Source organism: Taudactylus pleione, unplaced genomic scaffold (assembly GCF_031769625.1).
Source record: "Taudactylus pleione unplaced genomic scaffold, aTauple2 ptg000502l, whole genome shotgun sequence".
NCBI lineage: Eukaryota > Metazoa > Chordata > Amphibia > Anura > Myobatrachidae > Taudactylus > Taudactylus pleione.
Window position 1 is genome coordinate 5,847,319 of NW_028284904.1, and position 26,399 is coordinate 5,873,717.

At 47.1% G+C, this 26,399-nt stretch overlaps 1 pseudogene; it reads right to left on the reverse strand.

Annotated features, from left to right (window-relative positions):
- Positions 1-26,399, reverse strand: part of LOC148501810 (ovostatin-like) — a 182,618-nt pseudogene that overhangs the window by 102,755 nt on the left and 53,464 nt on the right.

A 26,399-nucleotide genomic window follows, 5' to 3' on the forward strand; every position in this document is an offset into this window, starting at 1 on the left:
TTCCACACCCCCGTTTTCAAGCACCTTCCCCTGTTAACACCCACATACGCCTTCTTCTGTCACTCAAAATAGCAGGCATTCGCTATATAGCGAACAAACGATTTTCGGCCGCACTGACTGGTTCGCGCATGCGTATTAAAATCCGTACGCATGCGCAGTTGTGCGAACATCGGTCGGAACGAACGAGCGGGCGCTTACGAGCCTATGGAGGCTCAGGGGCAAACGCAGTGTGCGTATCCACTCGTGGACGCATGTCTCTCGCCATAGGTGGCGCAATTTGGTACGCCAGCAGCAAAGATGTAACTTGGCATATCTGTACCTAGATATTTCAAGTGGTCAGGATGCCATGAGAAAGTGCCGAGGCAGTCTTCACAGAGGCAGTGATATTCAGTGCTGTGTAATTAATTTTAAAATTTGAAAGTCGGCTGAAGCGGTCAAATTCTCCCATAAGATTGTTACCAGGTTCATTATTACTGCTAGCAAGTCATCTGCAAAGAGAGCAAGACGATAGTCCTGAGAGTGGGCTCCACTGTTAAACCAGTTATATTGGGAATTACTCTAATAATCGCCCTTGCAATGCTTCCATACAGAAAACGAAAACTGAAAGTGAGAGAGGGCAACCTTCTCTTGTGCCATTAGTAATATGTACAGCATCAGATAAGACCCCATTGACTCTAACCCATGCCGAGGGTGCCCAATATAATGAGAAAACTTTTTGGAGAAACGCATCCTCTAGACCCAATCTCCTCAATACTGCCGACATGAAACCCCAATCTACCAGATCAAAGGCCTTTTCCGCGTCCGTGGAGAGAAGCATCAATGGAATATTACTGGTTTTTCGTATATGTTATTAAATCAATAACCTTATTGATATTATCTTCTCTCCCCGATACAAAACCGACCTGATCAGAATGGACTATGGGCCCGATTCAAACCCACTCACTAGGCTGCAGTCACACGCAGCTGTCAGGGGGCCAAGTATGTAAATCCCGCGATCGCACAGCAAGTCATCAGGATGCCCACTATGTCTTAGCGTGCGTTGGCAGTATGATCGCAAGCCAGTGTATTGACGCCCACTTTCCCTTCACAGCACATGTCATCACCAGGAAGTGTATATAACAATTGGTAACATCGAGAACCATCGGAGGCATACGCAGTGCTTGTGGTTGACCCTACCCTACCCTACCCCAAGCACTGCGAGTGCTGCTGTGTTTTAAACAGCCAGGTGACGTGTACAATGACGATGCCTTTTAATTATGCATGCCCAAAAAATGCCGTTTTGACGCTCAGACACGCCTGCGTTCGCACCACCACTCCCCCGTTTTCAAGGTCCTTCCCCTGTCACTACCCACAAATGGCACATTCTGTCATCCAATCTAGTGGGCAGTCTGTGTGCTCTGGGTGATTGCTTCTCGATCGCAATGACTGGCTTGCGCACACGCACTGCATCGCATGCACAGATTGCAAAAATCGTGCGGATTCGTGTCAATGCAGCCTAGCGAGTGGGTCTGAATCGGGCCCTCTGGGCGATTGCAATGACTAGCTTGTGCACTGTGATGCATACACATGCACAGATCACAAAAATCAGGCGAATAAGTGCGAACGCAGCCTAGCGAGTGGGTCTGAATCGGGCCCAATGCTTGGTAATCACTGTTTAAAGGTGGTCAGCCATAAGTTTTGCATGTAATTTAATATCAACATTTAGAAGAGAGATAGGTCTGTAACTTTCAGGTAAACATGGGTCTTTTCCATCTTTAGGTATGACAGTTATGTGAGTGCCCAGGGGCTGGTCATAAAATGGTGTCCGCTCATAGAAAAGGGGGGGGATCAGCCAATCCTGGATGGCCTTGTAGCATGTGATGGGGAACCCATCCGGACCCATGCTTTTCCCATTAGGATTTTTTTAAGGGCCTCAGACAGTTCATTCTTTGTGAAAGGGAGGTTCAGAGACTGAACAACTGCCTCTGGTAGAATGGGGAACTTTATATCATCCAAGTATGTCTGAAGCTCTGATGCAAAGTTTCAGACTCCGAGCGGGTCTGATTCAAATGATAGAGTCCTGAGTAATAAGCCTGAAAAATGTTTGCGATCTCTGAGGAACAGACCAGTACCAGAATCATTTTTCAGTCTCTCTATATAGGTCTGGGACCCCTGTGCCCGGTTGGCTCTCGCTAGCATCTTACCGGGCTTGTTCTCTCACTGATAATATTTATGTCTGCAGAGTCTATACACTTGCCTGACCCCCTCTGATAACAAAGTATTAAGTGCTTCTCTCATTTTTTGCAATTCCACGTACACATCCAAGGGCAGAGCATTCTTATGGGTCTGTTCAAAAGTCCTGATATTAGAGTGCAAGGCATCCCTACATTCAACCCTTTTTTTGAGAAAAGAGCCCAACTGAATACACTTGCCCCTAATGATGCATTTGTGGGCCTCCCATATCGCTACTGCTGAAACATTTGACATCTCTAAGGAGCAGCTTATTAAACATCCAATGCCAGTGACGAGGTGGAGAATGGTTAAGTCGCAGTAACAAAGTAATAGGTGTGTGATCCGAGTCTACTATCTGTCCAATAGTGGCATCTGCAAATTACTCAAGATGAGAGTGGCTGACAAAGAAATAGTCTATGTGAGAGTATGACCTACAGTAAGAGGGTGGGTGAGTGGAGTAGCCTCCAGGAGTCTACCAGCTGGAACTTGTGGAGAACAGCTCTGAAACTACGAGCCCCTTTGAGGGATGATCTAGGGGTCCCAAAAGAGGTGTCTAACTGGGGTTCCAATGCCCAGATAATGTCACCCCCATAACCAATATAACTTCCAAATGGGATTCAATGGCCTCCAAAGATTCTTGCAGAAAACGTAACCACCTCATATTAGGGAAATATAAATTCACAAAAGTGTACCACTGCCCAGCTATTGTAGTCTTAATAAGAAGCCTTTTACAATCCCCTATAGGCACCTTCTGGACATCTAAAAGTCTCACGCCTTGGCAGCAGAGTAATAAATAAGGTATCCAAAAGGAAAATTACGAGATGACAATTTTTGGGGCAGCGTCCCTCCTAAAATGTATCTCCTGTAAAAACGCTACATCTACCTTGTCCATATGAAGCAAATGGAGGAATTTAATCCTTTTCTCTGGGACATTAAGGCCCTTAACATTATTGGAAAATACAGCTATCGCCATATTCAAAGAAAGTTAAACGGACCTACTGATGTAGCGACCATGTTGAGGCTCATACCCTGTCTGCTCTAGGCCCAACATCCGACAACTACGTGTAGTATAAAGATAGGGAGGGAAGAAGGGAAAAAACATGGGAGAAGAGAGCAAGACAAACGGGACATATACAAAGAAAACAATAGCATAAGTAACAAACAAACTCAGAGTACAGAGCAATAACAATGTAAGCACAAAATGAATATTCAAACTGAGCAAAATCTCTGCATTAGAAGCCTTTGAATGGCCCATAAGGGATCATGGTCATCATACAGCAGAGCAAGGGGAAGTAGAGGGTAATAGTGCACATGACACTTATATATATAGTCACACACCGATTTGAGGTATATTTCAAGTATTTCTCATAGCCTAAGTGAAATGAATGGAAAGATACATATGTATGTACATAACCCGAGCAGAAACTATTTTAATCACTAGGGTTAATCAAGTTTATAAAACTTGAGAACCATGAGAGAAATAAGAGGATCCTACCCTAGTTTAAATTCAATATAATTATCAATAAAAGCAATAAATGTGAACCACATCAGAAATAATTGTACCAGGAGAGCTAAGAAGAAAAAACAGTAATACTGTAAAATATTACGGAAACTACCAAAAGGAGCAAAAGAGAGTTATATATACCAGACATAGAGGCAAAGTTCAGGTTACCACCGGAGCATCAGGTACAGGTGTATGGCATGTTCTGCACCTAGAATTGCTGACCTTCTGCCAGATGTAGAAATAGATGGCTCCCAAAGGTCAAACCAGTTAGGTAAGGAGATTGTTGGTAGACCTAAGACAGAGCAGAACTGTGGCACTTCCTCAAAGTCCTCGAGTACACAGATGGCCACTTCATGGACAACCTGAACATTGAGAGGAAACCCCCATCTAAACTTAATATACCGCTTCTTCAGTTCATCCAGAAGTGGCCGAAGTAGACGTCTTTGTTGTAGTATGTGCCAGGATAAGTTCTGAAAGATCTGTATCGGATGGCCATCAAATTCTATCCCCTAAGCCAATCAAGCCTTTTTTCAGAATCTCTTCTTAAAGCATCTAATGATGAAAACAACATATAATGTCCCATTGGCTTTCCGAAGGCATCCCTCTAGGACGTAACACCTGATTAGCTCGATTAAGGCAGCTCTGTAAAATCGGGGCAGCCTCCAGTAGCTCATTAAAGCTTTTGGTCAAAACGTCAATCAGGCTCTGTTGTGAGATATCTTCCGGGACAATCCTGATTGTGAGATTTTTCCTGCGCCCCTTATTGTCTAAAATCATCCAGCTGATGCTGACAATGGTAGGCAGCATCTAAGTCCGCAAATTTAGTCAATCTAATCTGTAATGCTTTCCAACGACTCGACTTGACTGCCACTTGCGTGAGATCTGTGTGAATTGTTGCTAAATGATTTTTGACTGTCTACTGAAGATGCTGTTCGTAAGTTGTAGGTCCTGCTGAATGTCCTGCTGGGTCAGCAGAGAATGTAGGTGTGACAAGATCTCATTGACTTCAGAACCTGCATTCTTGGAAGCCGGAGATAGTTGAGGCGAGTGTGGGTCAGGTATTGCACCGCCCTCAGAGCTGCCCCATGCCATAGATGGGATCTCTGGGTAGCAGATTGAGGTGTGGAGGTGGACATAGGGCCTGATTCAGAGTTGGGAATAGAGAGAGTGATAGCACTTAACTGTGTACCTGGACAAACCATGTTGCAATGCAAGGGGTGTAAATACATAATTTTTTTTTTTTGCATGTAGTGTAAATACTGGCTGCTTTTACATGTAGCCCACAAATACTGCACAGCTTTATTATTACTCTACAATTTAGATGTCAGTTTGGACACCTCTCTCCCAAATCTAAATCTCTCTGCACATTTTAAATCTGCCCCACCTGCAGTGCAGCATGGTTTCACCAAGATGATCAGTTGAGAGAGATATCTCTCTCTATTCCCAACTCTGAATCAGGCCCATAGCGCCAAACAGAGGGTTGAAAACCAAAGTCTGAGAAAATTTAACTGAAGTGGCAGAATCCTTTTTAGAGGTACTGCCTCTCCCTATGAAGTATTGCTTTTGATATATTCCACAGGAAATCACATTTGTGATAAATGAATGTCACATGTCAGGTTCCCCTCATCACTTCATGCTCATGGCCCAGCAGGCATCCTCCTATCAGGAGAGCTAAGATAAATGCACTCTTACTAAGGCATATAATAGAGGTGAGAATTAAACTCCCAGCAATGATGGAGTGAAATTGCAGCATCTCCACAAGAGGGAGCCAAGGATCTAACCATGGAGTTGAAAGATTAATTGCTGAATATCTGGATCTGAAGTACTGTAAATAAGTGTCTCAAAGGAAGGAGAACAGCCAATGCCAATATAAAGTATAAAACACACACTGCCCAAAAGGCCAGGACAGAGGTGTATGATAGATGACATATATGTTAGAAACAGAAACGGTATACGTTTAGGAAGCCAGCGGCCACAGTACTGACCGCCGGCTTCCCGATTCCTCAATCCCGTCTAGGGTTAAATGACAGGTGTCTAAAATCTAGACGCCTGTCATTATCCATACGCCGGGAGACCGGCACCCTGATCGAAGGGATGCCGGGTGTCATGAGCGGACAGCTGTGGCAGGGAGGGATAGGTTTAGGGCCCCCGAGGGGACTTAGGGTTAGACACCCCCTGGGAGGGTTAGGGTTAGGCTAGGGGAAGGGGGTTTAGGGTTAGGCACCCCTGTGGGGAGGTTAGGGTTAGGCACCTCCCCGGAGGACTTAGGTTTAGGCAGTGGGGAAGGGGGGGTTAGGTTTAGGCACTTAGAGGGGGATTAGGGTTAGGCACTTGGAGGGGAGGTTAGGGTTAGGCACCCCTAAGGGAGGGTTAGGGTTAGGGGGTAAAATTAGGTTAGTTAGTACTTACCTGGGGATGATCGGGATTTCCAGTGCTGTCGGGCTGCCGCTGCGGGATCTCTTCCTCTGTCAGCCTAACGCTGCCAGGGTTTGAACTGCCGGCCATGCGGCCAGCGGTATTACATACCGAATCCACAGAAACAGGCACAGGGACATATATATATATATATATATATATATATATACATATTATAGTGGATGTCAGCAAAACGAGAAGTAAGGTTAGATTTCTCTAGGTCCCCCAAACTCACCACAGCTCATCTGTAATGAATGGAGACCGGGAAGGTCATGTCCAAGTGCAGGAGTGCATACCTCCCAACTGTCCTGCATCTGCATCTGAAGCACCTTAATAGAAAATGGCTGTCAGGCCTCAGGAGATCCAAGGGTCAGAGCAGCCCCTCCACTTGTCTCCTCTGCAACAAGAGGTAATCGGACACCAGAAGGTAAGTAGCACCAGCTGCTGTGGGCATTAAGGGGGAAGAGAGCTAGGCCACTTAAGGTGCAGGGCGCAGTCCCATCTCATGACCGTGGCGATGTCCCCGGCGGTGACCATCACTAGAGGTCCCAGTTTGTGGAGCGGGCAGGTTGCAACCCACAAGAGCACATGGGGACTTTACGGCTCTGTGGACTATACTCCCCAGCACAGCACAGTCTAGTCACCCCGGTATAAGCCTGTGGGGGTCACTTGAAGGCAGCTGAAAAGTGCTCTAGAAAGTTTATTTGGATGCCTGGCTAGGGCTCCCTCAGAGTGCATCCTCTTTCTTTGCCTGCTAGGCTACGCCCCCAGGTATTCTATTTTTATATAGTGTCTGTCGGAGAGGCACAAAACTTGGATCTAGGAGTTTCATCTCAAATAGATTAACTATTTAGAGTCTCTTCTCTACCCACAGTCTCCCCCAGATAACACATAAAAGGATCATGGTTCTGGTATGGATAATCTTGCATTAGGAGACTTACATAGAAGGAAGGTTTGATTACTCACCTTGAAAGTAACATTTGCCTCTATCATATTGGTTGTGTCTATCTGGAACACCACTCGCCCATCAGAGTCCGTTTTTGAAGTCTGAGTATCCTGATCCGCAATGTCTAAGTCAATCTCTTGGTAAGGTATAGGTTGGCCATTCTCATTATTTAATGTTGCCTGGTAAAAAAAAAATGTAAAAAATAATTTGCTCAGACCAACATAATACAGCTCAGATTAAACTGCTCAAGAAAGGAGCAAATATCTTCCCAAAATATTCACCCCACCCGCATAGTTTTCAATGCAGCTGTGAATAGCTTTATGGTCCCTGTTACCTCCAGATCTGCACTGAACTGTGACTGACTATTGGAACAGCTCATAGGATTACTGTATGTCAGCCTGATCACTGCACTGAGTAGGACCAGATAGCCAGCAGGAGGAAAATTATATTTATTCTTCCTGTAGTGACGGCTATTCCCATTATAGTTGGCACAATATATTGCCAATCTTTGCACATCTACTTGGCACCAGGCATCGCTCAGCACATTACACCAGAAATGGTTGTGATTTGCATACTTTGCTGCACATATAGATATGCAGATTATTATCTGGACAAGATTATGGCTCTCTGTATTGATCTTGACACCAGATGGGGCCCAGTAGATGGGCACCAGATATGGCGTCAGGTGCTAACTTTTGAAGAGTACGTAAACTTGCTGGTAATGGAAGTGCTGTTGGAGCGGACTCTGCTTAAGGTTTATTAAACTAAAGAATGACTTAGAAGTTCCTGCCCAGGCATTAGAAGTTATGGTTACATGGGGCAAGGAGGGAAACATGTGGGTATTATCTTCAGTAGGAGACCTGCACCGGAAAAGGTTGATCTTAAAAATAAGGGGGAATGGGGTTCTTGCAGTGGGATCTGCATCATGGAGCAGGTAAGGTGTTACCGCTCCTTATACATGTGGCCGTACTAGGATTGTTCCCAAATATCAGACTTCTGTAGCGCTACACAATGTTACTGACCTCAAAAGTGTAATACAATCCACGCTTATAATACTGGTTTAATGATTCATATTTAAACTGAAGTGAGGCTGGCTGAGAGGTGACATCGACTGCATGATTAGTTGACTTGAATGCCTATTGCAAAACTACAAGACAATAGCAATGATTTGTAGTAATCCAATCTAGCAGGATTGGAGCAGGGTTTAAATCAAACACGTTTAAATATAAAACAAAAAACATATAAATATCAACAATAAGATCTGAAAGAACCACATAGAAACGAGCCTGACATTGCTGCTAGACAGGGTGAGTTACTAATAATCTTAGATTTGCACTTATTATAATTAGGTCCTGTATGGATGCAGCTCTTACCTGTTCCTGCTTCAGTCACGGTGATGTCCAACGTAATGGATGTTCCTCCTCCATTGGACCTCATGGAGGGTGAGAACATGTCAATGACACCACTATAAGTACCATCCGGACCAAGCTAGGGTAAACCAATAGAACTGAGGTTTAGCTGCAGCAAGTAGCCAAGAATGGTTTTATTTTTCTAGATTTATGGAATCAACATGAACAGTTTTGCAAATAACATTCATAAATATCGATTAACATAAAACAAATGCCATGTATGCAGGTCCAACATATAACTGTGATCTCCAAGTACGGAATTGGCATGATTTACTGCCGGCCACAAGGTTCAAATCCCGACAGCGGCAGCCCGACAGAGGAGGAAATCCTGATTGTCCTAAAGTAAGTATTAACTAACCTAATTCAATCCCCTAACCCTAACCCTCCCTTAGGGTTGCCCAACCCTAACCTCCCCCCAAATGCCTAACCCTAATCCCCCTTCTAAATGCCTATACCTAACCCCCCTTTCCCTGCCTCCTAAAGTCCCCTGTGGTGGGGATACCTAACCATAACCTCCCCCCAGGGGTGCCTAACCCTAAACCTCCCTTCCCCTAGCCTAAACCTAACCTCCCAAGGGGTTCCTAACCATAAGTTCTACCTTCGATCAGTAAGCCGGGTGTCGGGCTCCCGGCGTAGGTCTAATGACAGGCGTCGGGATCTTGACGCCTGTCATTAGTGCCTTGCTGGGATTAGCCAGTAAGGAAACCGGCGGTCGGGATTACGTCTGTCGGCTTCCCGACTGCTTCCCCCAAGTACAGTACCTGGACTTTAGTAATTACCTAGTTATAATGCAGCAGCCTATTGCTTGCAGTACAGTACAAGATGAAAAGTCATGGACCTACAGTACAAAAATGTAACAACTGTGCCACAAGCTAGGATTAGCAATACAAAAAATTATTTTGATAATTGTCTTTATTGACAAAACAAATGCACTGGAAGGACAGAAATGGGGGGAAAGTCTGCAAACCTATCCTTTAATAAGTTTGTCTGCTATACAATAGGTTTACCAAGGTGAATTTGAAGACCCTTCAAGTTGCTAAAGATTGTGCAACAGATTTCCCTACTGATCAGACTAATACAATAAATTAAGCCACAATCGTATATTACTCGCGGTTTTGGCTCAGGCACCAGTTTCAAAAGTCCCATTGAAATCAATGGGCTGACCGCTGATTGGCTGAGAGAGCTGTCTGTCACGGCTCTCAGCCAATCAGCACTTTCATATTGACCTCAATGGGACAAATGGATGCAAGATGGCAGCCCCTACTGCACCGAGGACACCGCCACCCAAAGTGCTGACACCGCCGGCACCACGGCATTCAGGACAATGCTGGCACCCTCTGCCACAGTAACTGCACCATTGAAGTATCCAACCTGCTGTCAGCTTTTGGCACAAGGAATTCTTCAGTTGGAGGACTGGGAGCAGAGGGGTTAGGGTGGCTAGGAGGCAACTGATGGGGTGAGAGTAATGAGGTCCTCCTATATGGTCAAACCCAGGTGTTGGCTAGCCCTAACCAGAGGTGCAGAGTCTAAGCCATTTCATGGTCTTCACCAGTGACCCCTCCTATTGGGATTTGGGTTTCACCGTGCCAAGTGAGCAGGTCGCGGCCCTCTGGTCAGGTACCTGGGAGTGACGAGAAGACTGAGAAACTGCATACGCCGTACACTGTGGATTAACACTAGGAACACATTATTGGAAGTAAGGAAAGTGGAACCTGGAACACTGCAAAAGCAAGTTATCACTGGAATTAGCAAAGTTAAACAGCAGCTTCCTGTTCCTGGAGTCAGACTAAATACCCTTCGGTAGTTGGTCATTGGATTTGAAGCTGAGTGACTGCAGGACTACCATTTGGAAAGACTAGTCAGGTGACATGGACCAACATGTCTGCAGCAACCAGGACACACACATATAAGACATAGCAGACCCTGTGGAGAATACTCAGCGCACTACCCGTTGCTGTACTTGGCATCTGACCATCTGGAAGATCAAGGGAAGCCGGTGCAATGGTGAGTAGCGGCCAATCCCAGACCAGGGTTTCTCGGCATGGTGCTAGGCGGGTGATACCTGTGAGGACTCTGTGGCGGGGGGGCATCTGGCGGTGGTGCTGGTATCTGGCGGGGAGCATTGGCTGTGCGTGGTCCTGTGCGGGCATGTTGTCACTCTGGGCTGGTGAGGCCTGGCAGTGCTCCATTTTCTGCTCCGGCATGGGCGCCGCCATCTTGCCTCTGGCCATGTGACCTAGTCACCCAATCCTGGTGTGTCACGTGTTCTCTCTGGCCTGTCACAGCGGGGTACTGGGTATTTAAGGGAGTGCCGAGCTCCCTTTCATTACCAGTGCAACGTGTTTCTCAGCGAGAGCTGAGAGAGAGTTCCTGTGCTTGTACACCTGTCTGTTGGAATTGCTACACTAGCCTGCTTCTCCTTACCTGCTCCAACCTCGTTGGGTCCCCCTGCATCCTCCATTCACCTCTCCCCTTACCTGAGTACCTGAGTCTCCTGTTACCCTCCACCTTGCCTCCACTTGCATTCTCCTGCACTTCTTTCCAAACCTCACTACCTGGAATACTGGACTGTTTCCTGCCTGCCACTATCTGGACTTTTTCCCACTTTTGTTTTGCCATTTTCATGTCTGCTAAACCATTCATTAAAAGTTCCAAATTTTTTTTAAACCTGCTTCAGTGTCTGCTCCTAATACCACCCCGGGTCCACAACAAAACCAGAACCTCACAATCCTGACACCTGTACTGTATGCAACCCACACTGTATCCGACCTACACTGTATCCTACCAACACTGTATCCTACCAACACTGTATCCTACCCACACTGTATCCCGCACTATATTCCACCAGGACTGTATGCGACCTGCACTGAATCCGACCCACACTGTATCCGACCCACACTGTATCCAGGGCTGGTGCTACCATTAGGCAGCTTTAGGCAGATGCCTAAGGGCTCCGGCCCTTGGAGGGTGCACTGAATCAAATAGGAAAACTGAAGGATGTAATCTTGTGCGGCAGACGGGAAGGAGTAGCGCATGCAGCCAGTGTGGGGGGCTATGTAAGGGGAGAGTGCCGACGCTAGCGCCAGTCTGCAGTTCCACCTACCAGAACTTGCTTCCAAGACTTTCTGGTGGCAAGGGCTGCTCAGTAGCAGGTCATTAGCGGTGCGGCGGCCGGGAGTCTTAGGGGATAGAGCCCGAGTATGTCATCAGTGGCACCTAGCAGTCATCAGGGATAGCTGCCAGGTGTCCACCCAGTGTGGCTGTGAGCAGCAACTCAGTCGGAGGAAGTGGAAGGTGGCGGTGTGTGTCTGACCTGCTTTTGGAAACTGAGGCCAGCTGAGCGGAGTGTCAACTGAGTGGCCAGCTATCATCAGAAGGCATGCCTGCCGCAGACAGTAGCTGACAGAAGAGGGCTGGATAGCTCACACTGAATGACGGGCATAAAGCAAGAGCCATAGCTGTGAGTGAGTTATCACATCCACCACTCTATACTAGTCGTTTCTGCTACTCCTCAGCCACATTTAAATTCTGGGTCCATTACAGCTACCTCATTGCAGAGCTCATATAAGACACTGGAAAAGCAGGTGGTGGCTGTGGAACTTCCAAGAAGCTACCTCCACACTTTCATCTGAAAGGCTGGAAAGTTTGTATTGGTGTATGTGTGTGTGTCAGGGAGCCGATCTTGCACCGGCGCTGACTGTATCCCCCACTTTATGTGACCAGGACTGTATCCGACCCACACTGTATCCGACCCGCACTGTATCCAACACACACTGTATCCCGCAAAGTAACTGACCCGCACTGTGGGCCTGATTCCAGTTAGTGCACTGCTGAACAGGTCTGCAAACCCGCTCACAGAATGGCAACAGACTGTCAGTGATTGACAGTCTGCTGCCATTTGTGGGCGGGAAGGGGGCAGCGACAGACTGCGTTACCCGAAACGGAGGCGAGTCACCGCCATTGGGGAGGAGGGAAGAGACCAGGATCTCCGTGACTGCGGCGGCCGGCTGCAGGACCCTATGGGTCACCGCAGCCAACCGATGTTATGCAGATTAACCGACGCTGAGTTGAACAATGCAACTCAGTTAAGTAATGCGCAGGGGGCGTGATTCCTCCTATTGCATTACCATTTCTGCAAGGGTCACAATTGCATAGCTGCCTAAGTGCAGCTTTGCAATTACGATCCTTACTGAATCAGGCCCTGTATCCCACCCACACTGTATGCGACCCGAACTGTATCCAACTCACACTGTTTCCTGCACCGTATGTGATCCGCACTGTATCCGACCCACACTGTAACCTGCACCGTATCCAACCCGCAGGTACGGAACGCTGATTTTCTGGTTGGGGAGATTTTGGGGAACTGCTCAACAAAAAGGCTGATTGATCACATTACTAATTTGAAAAATATTTTTAAACAGAAATAACTGTTGGGCGTTTGTTCCACTGCTCTGTTTCTTAGTTTAGCCAGCCAGCCTTTGGCCTATGTTCAGGGGTGCAGAGAGGGGGGGGGGAGCAGTGGGTACTATTTACCCGGCCCGGGCTTCCTGATGGGCCCGGCGTGGGCCCGGGTCCAGCACCACACCCCCTCCCTTTCTCCCTCCTGCCTCCTTCACAGCAGTCCAGCACACAGCAGTCTCCTATGCCTGTGGGGGGGAGCGATCACACTGATCGTGCCCCCCTGGTTTTGTGCCAGGCTGAGGAGCTCACAGTGCCCGCCTCCCCAGCGTGCAGTGATACTTTGTGGCGCTCCAAAAGTGTTTTTGTTTTGCTCAAGGGGGAGTGGTCATGCCTCCCGCAATTATGCCACGCCCCCTCTTCACCTGGGCCCGGCAGGGCTCTCTACGCCCCTGCCTATGTTGGGGAACAATATTGTGAGCTGTGAGGTGGTCAAAATTGAGTGGAAATGACTGGCAATTAATGTTATTGAGTTTAATAATGCTCAAGTAACAAAAAGGCCTTAATTATGTGATTTTAGCTTTTCTGGCAATTTTTGGAAAAAATCCAGAACCAAAACCAGTCACGGCGTTTTGGCAAAACCAAAACCAGATGACGAATTAGAACCAAAACCAGCAAAAATGCCCTGGCGCACATCTCTACTATATATAGCTTGTTCTACTAAAAGGTGTATTTTCCTCTGTTGTGGTATCACTTTCAAATAGTTCTGAGGACACACTGCTAAGTAGGTACCTCAAAGTGGTATGCAGACTGGAGGTCATCAAGAACTATACACACAGACTTAACGTCGACGCCAAAATGTCCAATTTACCATGTTGACACTGTTAAAATGTCAACATTCTACATTTTGACATACTTAAAGTGTCAACATATGACATGTCTACGTGGCCATGTTGACAAGAAAAATCTTAGGGTAAACCGAACACACTGAGTCGAAGCGAGTCCCGACTTCAGTCTACTCGACAAGTTCGGAACTTATCTAAAAAATGGATCTCGCATGCAGTGGCATAACTAGGGTTTTTGGAGCCCTGGGCAAGATGAAAAATGCCCCCCCCCGCACACACCAACACACCGTGGGATATAAACCAGCCTCAAACTGGGCAACCCAAGACTGCCAATCTTTAGAAAGTGGGGACCCCAAAAATTAAATAGGGACCCTTCCCAAACATCAACCAACCATGATGGCAGTTGATGCAGGGGTAATGGGTTAAATGAAGTGCAAATATTGTTTTTCACAGTGGGGCTACAAGCCCCTGGCAGTCTGCCCTGCGGCACTTGTAGACCTACAAGTGACAGCAGGCTGATGGCACTGGCACCCCCACTGTGGAAAATAATCACTCATCCACACTCACACTCACCCACACTCACACTACATACTTACCTACTCCCTGGCACTGGTCGGTCTTCTTGTCCCGTAGGCATCCGGTCTTCAGAAAATAAAAAAAAGACTTACCTGGACCAGAACGAGCGCTATACTGTATATACAGTATAGTTCTACCTGAGTGACAGGGAACCCAGAAGTTTTCTGCACCCTAGCTGTTCTGAGCCGGCTTACTAGGTGTAGGAACCTTGAGTACTGCACCTCCATACATAGCGAAAGCACTGAGTACAGGAGAAAATTAATAAAGCAATAAACTGAGTAAGGCCGTTTGTAGAGAACTTATAAAATATAATAGGAGATCAATTTATAAAGGCAAATTATAAATGTACAAAGCATAGTGCAAAGTATAAATTATGTAGAGTATTGGACAGTTCTCAGCTCCCATCTGTACTTTATCCAGGCCTCACACAAACATAAAACAGGCTGTAATGACTCACACAGGCCTCTGCACTCACCTCTCCGGTCATATTAGAACAGACGCCAGCTTTGTCCTTGAAGCAGTTTTGTTGTCTGCCGTAGAATTCTGGCTGTTTGCAATACCGAACTGTGATAGAGCCGGCCACCGGATCGCCGAATGTGTAACTGAGGGAGAGGCAGAGTTCAGTTATACTAGCTGATCAATACTAATCACATTCTCTCTATACATGGATTATATTTTAGTGCCAAAATAACTGGGAAAAAATGCAAATCATTCAACATAGATTATGCAGTATTTTTGTATTACTACCATGCCTCTATTGAGCAGGTTTGTCAGCCTGTGAAATAAATAAGGTAAGTTTACGTACATAGCAGTTAATTTTAATTTCAGCTCTTCTGATGTCAGCGATAAAAGGGTTGGACATTCCACTTTAACTTTATATCTGGGCGGTACTGCAAGGAAGCAGAAGCAAATGGTAACACTTTCTTTAATGCAAACGAATGGTTTGGAAAATAAAAAACAAAGAGTCAGGGAAGCCTGAGGACCACCATGCATTAAAGCATCCTTAATCGAGTCCTCCAGCCCGGCGCAGCATGGAGGCTCCAAGCTGGATGCCTGCTGAGATGTTATTACCAGCGGGCACCTGGCTCCTTCCCTGCAGCGCCGCGGTAGCCGGAGGCTGGAGTTATCTCCTGAATTCCAGCTTCCAACTCTCACCACGGGCACTATGGGCGAGACGTCGTGACGTCTCGCCCATAGTTCCGAGGAGCAGCCGGGTGGACCGGATGGTCGGCGGACGTAGGATAGGGGTTTAAGGTAAGTATTTTTTTTTTGTGTAAGTGGCTCTAAAGGGGCATTACTATGGGGGCATTACCATATGGGCACTACTACAGGGGCATTACTATATGGGCACTACTACAGGGGCATTACTATGGGGCATTACCATATGGGCACTACTACAGGGGCATTACTCTATGGGCACTACTGCAGGGTTATTACAATGGGGCATTATTATATGGGCACTACTACAGGGGCATTACCTCAGGGGGCATTACCATAGGTGCACTGTTGAAGGGGGCAATACTAAAGGGGAACTGCTGCAGGGGGCAACACTATGGGGGAATTACCGGGGGGGGATGGGGGGCGCCAAATTACTGTCTTGTCCTTGGTGACAAAAATCCTAGTTTCGACCCTGGTGGTACTACTACTGTGGGACCTGGAAGGGGGGGGGGCTGAGGGTTGGCTGTAAAGGTCACCTTATGCTTTAAATTTTGTCACCATAGTCTGATGGCGTACATTTGCATAAGCACATTCTATATAAACCTTTAATGTTTTTGTTTCAAAATTAAATTACTATGCACAGATTTTACTTTTTCAATCAAATGTAAAACCCAAAAAGATGCAAAAAATGAATAAAAGAATGGAAAAAACTACACGTTTAAATGGGATATACTGTACCATGTATTCAAAGTAGCATGATACGGAACCACTGTTTTGCAATTCCCATAATAGAGTCTTCAGGGCCAGTTCCAGTAGGAGCCGCGCCCTGTGCAGAAGAGGACTGAGTGGCCCGCGCGCTTCCAAAAAGAGGCATGGCCTAATGGCCATAGGTCACATAACCCCTAAATTATGTTATTTGGGGGGGTGTCCGTATGGTACGCCTCCTGTTTAACGTCAGGCTGGGGGCCGGCAAAGCACTCCGTCAGTAGCTGGGCTTCCCCAGCCTTCTCCCTGCACTGAATGGATGCCGCGCACATGAGCACGGCATCCATTCAGCTTCTCCAGAGTCCAGCATCGCAGCACAGCTGCGGCGGTAAGGGTGCCCAACCTCCCGACCACCTGAGGGTGGAACAGCGGGACAGTACCCAAAAAATGGGACTGTCCCGCTGAAATTGGGATGGTTGGGAGCGGCGCACCCTCTATGGGGTGGCACCCCTGTTCGACCTCACTGGTCGGATGTGCCTCGAGCCGGCACAGAGAGTCTTTATGTTTAGCAACACTTCAGCTCCAATTCTACCGATGCAGCTCACTCACTATGGGAGAGATGTATCAAACTCAAGAGAGATATTAAGTGCCCAAAGCAACCATTCTGCTTCACCACACAATGTGGTGACCGACCACCTGATATGTCAGGCACCAGCTCCACCCACTATGCCGTTGTCAGCATCTGGGTCGCTCCATCAGCCTTACTGTACATGCAGGCCAATGGGACGACCCATGGGTGCGCGCATGGTCACACATGGGTGCGCGCATGGTCACTCATAGTGGGCACACACTGGCCGATGTGGATGACATGTCAGCCCAATCTGTGGGAGCGGGCAACATATGTCTAATGCATAACTATCATTTTATAGACAGTGCTAGATATTTAACAGTTAGCAGATGACGGGTTGCTTTTGGCAACATCTACACTTTATCTTTCTCCAAGGCTTGATACATATTCCCCTGCTTTTAGCAGGTGTCCTTTCTTTTACCAAGGGAGTAGTTTCCAACAGCTGTATTGATTATGTAATATAAAGTTGCAACCATGAGTCAGAGGCCACTCATTGTGAACATGTACGTGATTACCCAAAAGGGCTAACACCAAATCAATACATTGTTAAAAAAACTAAATGCATGTTTCTTGGCCAGCTTCCACAAAAAGTCTCCATAACCAATCCTCTTTTTAGCCATCTACAGATGTGTGCTTATACAAGCAGTGCTGCAGCTGCAAATTGGATGCCAACCTATACACCAAGCTGGCAAGCAAGCAGTTCTACAGCGATTGCCCAGTCCCACCTCCCCCTCCTATAGAAATGGAGGGAATGAGAGGCAGTGATGTCACAAGGCGACGTCTCCTTCTTGTGGCACACAGAAGGAGTGAAGCTTTGAGAAGGACCCATGTGGACGCTGACCCAACAGTGATTGCATTTTTCGAATACAGTTGCTACACATGCACTCCAGAGCCAGACAGGACCCCAGGCTGTGACCAGTCACCGGACACAAGTTATCTGGTAACCAGAGCTGCAGGAGGGACATATATGAGCTGAGCTGCTGGATGAACAAAGGTATATAAGGGAGACAGGTGGGGTGAGCTGTGAGATGCAGGAAGATGATTCATGGGAGTTGCTGTTTGAGGGATGCAGGGAGGAGGATGCTATAGAGTCACAGTAAGATGGCAGTGAAGAGATGCAAGAGGGGATGAAGCTAAAGAGATGCATGGTGGATGACGCTGAAGAGACACGGGGGGTTGGTGTTGGAAAGATGCAGAGGGGTTGACGCTGGTAAGAAGACATGCAAGGGAGTTTGATGCTGGAGAGACACGGGGGGTAACACTGGTGAGACACAGGAAGATTGTGCTGAAGAGACACAGGAGGGATGGTGTTGTAGAGATACAGGTGGTTGACACCGATGAGACACAGGAAGTTAACTAGAGATCAGGCAAGACGGTGCTGGGGGATGATGCTAGAGAGACGCAGGGGGGGGTGACTTTAGAAATACACAGGGGGATGACGTTGAAGAGATGAAGGGAGGGTGACTCAGGATAGATGCAGTGGTGGTGACTCAGGAGAGAGATGCAAACGGACAGTACCGAAGAGACGTAGGAGGATGGCATCTCAGAATGTTTGATCAGTGAAGTTCAAATTTTGCCCAGCCCCATAACTTCTATTACTGTCTGGTTGAACCTCTGTTTACTGTATGAAAATTAAATATTATTCCTACGTAAACAGATGGCTTACATACCACATGATCTCCTATATGCTTACTGAATATTGGCTGAATATCAACTCATTACACCATCTGCCTGAATTTCTTCCTATGTCCCCCTGTTGTAGAGAAACCACCATACACTAAGGGCTCTATTTACTAAAATCCGCATATTGAATGCAGATTGTAGTGTGATATTAACGACTGAATTCGCATTGCTAATTCAGGCAATATCACAGGGATTTACTACAAATCCCTTGCAGGGACAGAGCTTGCGATAAAGCTCTGTCCCTGCGAATCCCCTTCGGAGCCTTATCACGGTATTTTCGCAAAAAATAACGTGATTAAGTACCTGCGCATGCGCCGACCGGTCGCCGCTGTTAACCCCCCCCGGCGCTAAGCCCTGCCCCCACGATCGCGGACCCCTGCAACCACCCCCCGTGACCCCCCTCTCCCTGAATTACACTTACCTGCATGCTCCAGGCCTCCGGTGATTTTCTCCATTCCTCCGGTCAGGTGATCTCCCATACTGCACTGGGACCCGATCACCTGATGACCGGCCAGCAGTGCACTGTGGGAGACCAGCTGACCTTAGGGGAGTCATCATCGGAGGCCCGATCACCGGTCCCTAGAGTCAGGTAAGTAAATTTTTTTTTTACTTTTTTTGTTTTTACAGTAATCAGTTTGCGGTCTGTTTAGACCACACAGCTGATTACTGGGACCAACTCCTGGCTCTGCTCTCCCCATTAGGGCAGGGCTGGAGTCCGGTAACCAGGGGAGACCCTGGATAACGCCACCTCCAGGTGGCGTTATTATCACAGGGCTTTCCCCGATATTTTTTCACATTTTATTTTTAGTAACTCTGGTCGGTTCACATTTCCCATTACAGTTATGGGAAATGCGATCTGCTTTACTAAAAATAAGTGATACTTAGGGGTTGGAGTAGAATTTTACGAATTCTGCTCCAATTGCCCTGTAATAACTATAGGTGATACTAAAATAATGTGAAAAGGGTGTGAAAACACCCTTTTTCACTTTATTTTAGTCAAAATAATGTTAATAAATAGAGCCCCAAGTAAAAAAAGACTCAACCACATAAAGTTTCTGGGGGCCTAGGCGGACCCCAGGCCTCTGACGACTTCACTTTAAATTTTCTTATACTGTACACAACAGTGTGTGTGCGTATCCACGTGGGAATTTAATAGTGTGAAATTGAGCTTAGATGTTTTTTTAACACTCCGGCTGCCACCAGCTGAGACTACAATTTTAGGTCACTAACAGGGGTATTCAATATGGGAGCGAAAAGTCCGTGCTGGACTTTTTGCTCCACATCGGAGATTTTCCTGGGATAAAGTATCGGGCGCACCCGCTTTATCCCCGTATTCAATATAAAAGCTACGAAAACAGGAACCTGCGAAGTGGGATCTGCGAAAAAAAATGAAATTTACCTGGAATAAACTGTAAGACCCCCCTAAAACTGTAAAAACTTGGGGGATCACTACCCCCGTTTTAGCCTGCGAATGAAAGTCGGGGATTTAAATAGCCGCAGCAGGTGTTTTTTTCCCGACATTGAAGAAGTGTTTCAGAAGTGGTCCCATCAAATTTGGGGTACATGAAAATGGGTACTAGCATATTTTTATGTCCCTAAAGTAATTTTTTTAAAATTCTGCAACTATGCACCTGTCGCTAAAAGCCTATTCTAGAATACACCTGCCGCATACTTGCAGAATAGCCCTGAACCTATTTCCCTATTGTTAAACACTTTTTTCCTTTTTTTTTCGCCACAATTTTTAAATTAATTTTTGGGGTGTCCCTATTTTTGTTTTTTACTTTTTTTGACAGAGTTATTTTTAAAATGTCATTCCCAGGGGTGCAGGCTATTTTTTATTAAGCCTGCACCCCTAAACCCCAATTCTGCACTTTTTTCCCCCACCTATTCAGTGGTGAAAAGTTATCCCCATTTTTCTTCAAAGACTTTTCGAACCTGCGAAAAGTCTTTGAAATTGAATACGGTGTAAAACTAAAATCTCGCTCATGAAATGATCAGTGTCATCCAGCAGTTTTGCCCCTTCCAGTTGTTTTATTTATGTGAATAAGTCGAACATTTTGAGCGAAAAGACACTCAACATGGCCGAGTTGTCCGGGACCTGGTGCTCCAAAAGGGGATGTTTCGGGCGACTGAAGCCACAGTGTATGAGGACTAGGGGTGTGCACCGGCCACTTTTCGTGTTTTGTGTTTTGGTTTTGGATCTGGATCTTTCTTCGTGTTTTGGATCTGGATTGGTTTTGCCAAAACCACCCTTCCGTGTTTTGGGTTCTGGGTTTTGTGTTTTGGATCTGTATTTTTTTTTTAAAAAGCATAAAAACAGCTAAAATCACAGAATTTGTTGGTTTCTCTGCTCCTATGCTATTATTAACCTCAATAACCTTAATTTCCACTCATTTCCAGTCTATTCTGAACACCTCACACCTCACAATAGTGTTTTCATGTCCAAAAGGTTGCACCGAGGTAGCTGGATGACTATGCTAAGCGACACGAGTGGGCGGCACAAACACGTGACCCATCTAGGAGTGACACTGCAGTGGCAGACAGGATGGCAGTTAGAAAAACTAGGCCCCAAACTGTACATAATGCAAAGAAAAAAAAGAAGTGCAAGATGGAATTGTCCTTGGGCCCTCCCACCCACCCTTATGTTGTATAAACAGGACATGCACACTTTAACAAATCAATCATTTCAGCGCCAGGGTCTGCCACACAACTGTGGCTGAAATGATTGGTTCGTTTGGGCCCCCACAAAACAAGCTGGCAATTAATGTGTCCCTGCACAAACTGGCTCTACGGAGGCAAGATGTCATCCTCATCCTCCTCATCCACTGATTCCTCACCCTCTTCAGTGTGTACATCCTCATCCTCACAAAGTATTAACTCGTCCCCACTTGAATCCACCACCACAGGTCCCTCTGTACCTTCTGGAGGCTGGTCTCCCTGGAAGAGCTGATAATTCATTTTGATGAACATCATCTTCTCCACATTCTGTGGAAGCAACCTCCTACGCCTTTCGCTGACAAGGTTCCCGGCTGCACTAAACACTCTTTCGGAGTACACACTGGAGGGGGGGCAACTCAGGTAAAATAGAGCCAGCTTGTACAGGGGCCTCCAAATTGCCTCTTTTTCCTGCCAGTACAGGTATGGACTGTCTGACATGCCTACTTGGATGCTGTCACCGATGTAATCCTCCACCATTCTGTCAATGGTGACAGTATCATATGCAGTGACAGTAGACATGTCAGAAATTGTTGCCAGGTCCTTCAGTCCGGACCAGATGTCCAAACTTGGTCCTACCTGCCCTGCATCACCGCCAGCGGGTTGCTTAGGATACCTAAGTTTTTTCCTGGCAGCCCCAGTTGCGGGAGAAAATGAAGAAGGAGCCGTTGACGTGTCACGTTCCGCTTCAGCTGACAGTGTGTTCACCAGCAGGTCTTTGCATCTCTGCAGGCTTGTGTCGGCCGGAAAGAGAGACACCACATAGGCTTTAAACCTAGGATCAAGCACGGTGGCCAAAATGTAGTGGTCTGATTTCAACAGATTGACCACCCTGGAATCCTGGCAAAGCGAATGAAGGGCTTCATCCACAAGTCCCACATGCCGAGCGGAATCGCTCCGTCTTAGCTCCTCCTTCACTTTCTCCAGCTGCTTCTGCAAAAGCCTGATGAGGGGAATGACCTGACTCAAGCTGGCTGTGTCTGAACTGACTTCACGTGTGGCAAGTTCGAAGGGCTGGAGAACCTTGCACAACACGGAAATCATTCTCCACTGCGCTTGAGTCAGGTGCATACCCCCTCCTTTGCCTATGTCATAGGTGGATGTATAGGCTTGTATGGCCTTTAGCTGCTCTTCCATCCTCTGAAGCATATAGAGGGTTGAGTTCCACCGCGTCACAACCTCTTGCTTCAGGTGATGGCGGGGCAGGTTCAAGAGTGTTTGGTGGCGCTCCAGTCTTCGGCACGCAGTCGCTGAATGGCGAAAGTGGCCAGAAATTTTTCGGGCCACCCAAAGCGTCTCCTGCACGCCCCTGTCGCTTTTCAGAAAATTCTGCACCACCAAGTTTATTGTGTGAGCAAAACATGGGACGTGCTGGAATTTGCCCAGATGTAATGCCCGCACAATATTGGTGGCGTTGTCAGATATCACAAATCCCCAGGAGAGTCTAAGTGGGGTAAGCCACTGGGCGATGATTTCCCTCAGTTTCTCTAAGAGGTTGTCGGCGGTGTGCCTCTTACTGAAACCGGTGATACACAGCGTAGCCTGCCTTGTAACGAGCTGGCGTTTCTGAGATGCTGCTACTGGTGACGCTGCTGCTGTTGCTGCATAAGGTGATACATCTACCCAGTGGGCTGTCACAGTCATATAGTCCTTAGTCTGCCCTGTTCCACTTGTCCACATGTCCGTGGTTAAGTGGACATTGTGTACAACGGCATTTTTCAGGACACTGAGGACACTTTTTCTGACGTTTCTGTACAGTCTCGGTATCGCCTGCCTAGTGAAGTGGAATCTAGACGGGATTTGGAACCGGGGACACACTACCTCCATCAATTGTCTAAATCCCACTGCACTAATGGCGGATACCGGACGCACGTCTAACACCAACATAGCAGTCAAGGCCTCAGTTATACGTTTTGCTTCAGGATGACTGCTGTCGTACTTCATCCTCCTCGCTAAGGACTGTTGGAGGGTCAATTGTTTAGTAAAAGTAGTGGTGTTCCTACTTCCTCTCTGGGATGATGAACGACTCCCAGCAGCAGCAACAGCAGCAGCAGCAGCAGTAGGCGTAGCAATGCAGGATCCTCCAGAGGAATCCCGGATAGGAGAGTCAGTCATGCCAGTGACATGGCCTGCAGGACTACTTCCGATCCTGACTAAGGAGGAAATTGACGAGGAGGGAGTTGACGGTGTGGTTTGCAGGCGCTTGGATACAACAGGACGAACGGGATTTAGGTGTCCCTGGACTGCTTACGGTCTTAGCCAAAGTTTCTGAACTTGACAGTAACTTTTTATGAACGCGCTGCAGGTGCCGTATAAGGGAGGATGTTCCTAGGTGGTTGACGTCCCTACCCCTACTTATTTCACCTTTACATATGGTACATATGGCAAGACAGTTGTTGTCCGGATTTGGATAGAAATATTGCCAGACCAAAGAGGTGGAATGTTTGGTCTTCTGCCCAGGCATGACCGTGATGGGCTTTTTCATCCCACGGACAACAACTGTCTCCCCCGGAGCCTGATTTAAACAAACCACATCACCATCAGAATCCTCCTCGCCAACTTCCTCCTCAGCGCCAGCTACACCAGTATCCTCATCCTGTTGTACTTCAACAGTGACATCTTCAATTTGCATATCAGCAAGTGGACTGTGGGTGCTCCTTTCAGCACTTGCAGGGGGCGTGCAAATGGTGGAAAGAGCCACCTCTTCCCGTCCAGTGCTGGGAAGGTCAGGCATCGCAACCACCACCACACTTGGACTCTCCTTGGGGATTTGTGATATCTTCTTAGAAAGCACAGTTCTTCGCTGTGCTTTTGCCAGCTTAACTCTTTTGATTTTTTTAGTGGGAGGAGGGCTTCCATCGTCATGTGAAGCTGAACCACTAGTCATGAACATACTAGGGATCGACCTTAGCCGTTCCTTGCCACTCCGTGTCGTAAATGGCATATTGGCAAGTTTACGTTTCTCTTCAGCTGATTTAAATGTCTTTTTCAAGGTCATTTTCCTGAACTTTGCCATTTGGGATTGTATGTGCCCTCTACTATGACATTGGGCATCGGCCTTGGCAGACGACGTTGATGGCATGTTATCGTCTATGTCATGACTAGTGGCAGCAGCTTCAGCACTAGGAGGAAGTGGTTCTTGATCTTTCTCTATTTTATTTTTATCGGAGAAAGTTTGGTCCTCCATTTATGTTATATCGATTTGATATATACGTGCGGCTAAACACAGAAAATAATTTTTTTTTTGGTTTGGACTGGAGTGTACTTTGGGGGTTACAGCACCCTTTAACGGTCAAGCCAGCCGGCCCTTATGACACAGGCGCACTCTTGGCACTACTTTGTTGATGCACGTGCGGCTACTGCGCACACAATTCACAAACACAGAAAATAATTTTTTTTTTGGTTTGGACTGGAGTGTACTTTGGGGGTTACAGCACCCTTTAATTGTCAAGCCAGCCGGCCCTTTACTTATGACACAGGCGCACGCTTGGCACTACTTTGTTGATGCGCGTGCGGCTACTGTGCACACAATTCACAAACACAGAAAATATATATTTTTTTGGTTTGGACTGGAGTGTACTTTCGGGGGTTACAGCACCCTTAACGGTCAAGCCAGCCGGCCCTTTACTTATGACACAGGCGCACGCTTGGCACTACTTTGTTGATGCACGTGCGGCTACTGCGCACACAATTCACAAACACAGAAAATAATTTTTTTTTTGGTTTGGACTGGAGTGTACTTTCGGGGGTTACAGCACCCTTAACGGTCAAGCCAGCCGGCCCTTTACTTATGACACAGGCGCACGCTTGGCACTACTTTGTTGATGCACGTGCGGCTACTGCGCACACAATTCACAAACACAGAAAATAATTTTTTTTTTGGTTTGGACTGGAGTGTACTTTCGGGGGTTACAGCACCCTTAACGGTCAAGCCAGCCGGCCCTTTACTTATGACACAGGCGCACGCTTGGCACTACTTTGTTGATGCACGTGCGGCTACTGCGCACACAATTCACAAACACAGAAAATTATTTTTTTTTTGGTTTGGACTGGAGTGTACTTTCGGGGGTTACAGCACCCTTAACGGTCAAGCCAGCCGGCCCTTTACTTATGACACAGGCGCACGCTTGGCACTACTTTGTTGATGCACGTGCGGCTACTGCGCACACAATTCACAAACACAGAAAATAATTTTTTTTTTGGTTTGGACTGGAGTGTACTTTCGGGGGTTACAGCACCCTTAACGGTCAAGCCAGCCGGCCCTTTACTTATGACACAGGCGCACGCTTGGCACTACTTTGTTGATGCACGTGCGGCTACTGCGCACACAATTCACAAACACAGAAAATAATTTTTTTTTTGGTTTGGACTGGAGTGTACTTTCGGGGGTTACAGCACCCTTAACGGTCAAGCCAGCCGGCCCTTTACTTATGACACAGGCGCACGCTTGGCACTACTTTGTTGATGCACGTGCGGCTACTGCGCACACAATTCACAAACACAGAAAATAATTTTTTTTTGGGTTTGGACTGGAGTGTACTTTCGGGGGTTACAGCACCCTTAACGGTCAAGCCAGCCGGCCCTTTACTTATGACACAGGCGCACGCTTGGCACTACTTTGTTGATGCACGTGCGGCTACTGCGCACACAATTCACAAACACAGAAAATAATTTTTTTTTTGGTTTGGACTGGAGTGTACTTTCGGGGGTTACAGCACCCTTAACGGTCAAGCCAGCCGGCCCTTTACTTATGACACAGGCGCACGCTTGGCACTACTTTGTTGATGCACGTGCAGATACTGCGCACACAATTCACAAACACAGAAAATAATTTTTTTTTTGGTTTGGACTGGAGTGTACTTTCGGGGGTTACAGCACCCTTAACGGTCAAGCCAGCCGGCCCTTTACTTATGACACAGGCGCACGCTTGGCACTACTTTGTTGATGCACGTGCGGCCACTGCGCACACAATTCACAAACACAGAAAATATATTATTTTTTTAGCACTTGGGGGGAGCACCCCTGATGGACAGAGCACCCCCTGGACAACACTGCAGCACTCCTTTAGGACTGGGACACTGCACAGGACTTTGGAGTGGACACAGCCCCTATGGAGAACTGACTGCACAACACAGTCCAGCCAGCCCCTATGGACTTTGAAGTAGTGGACACAGCCCCTATTAACAACAGCAGCACAGCACAACAC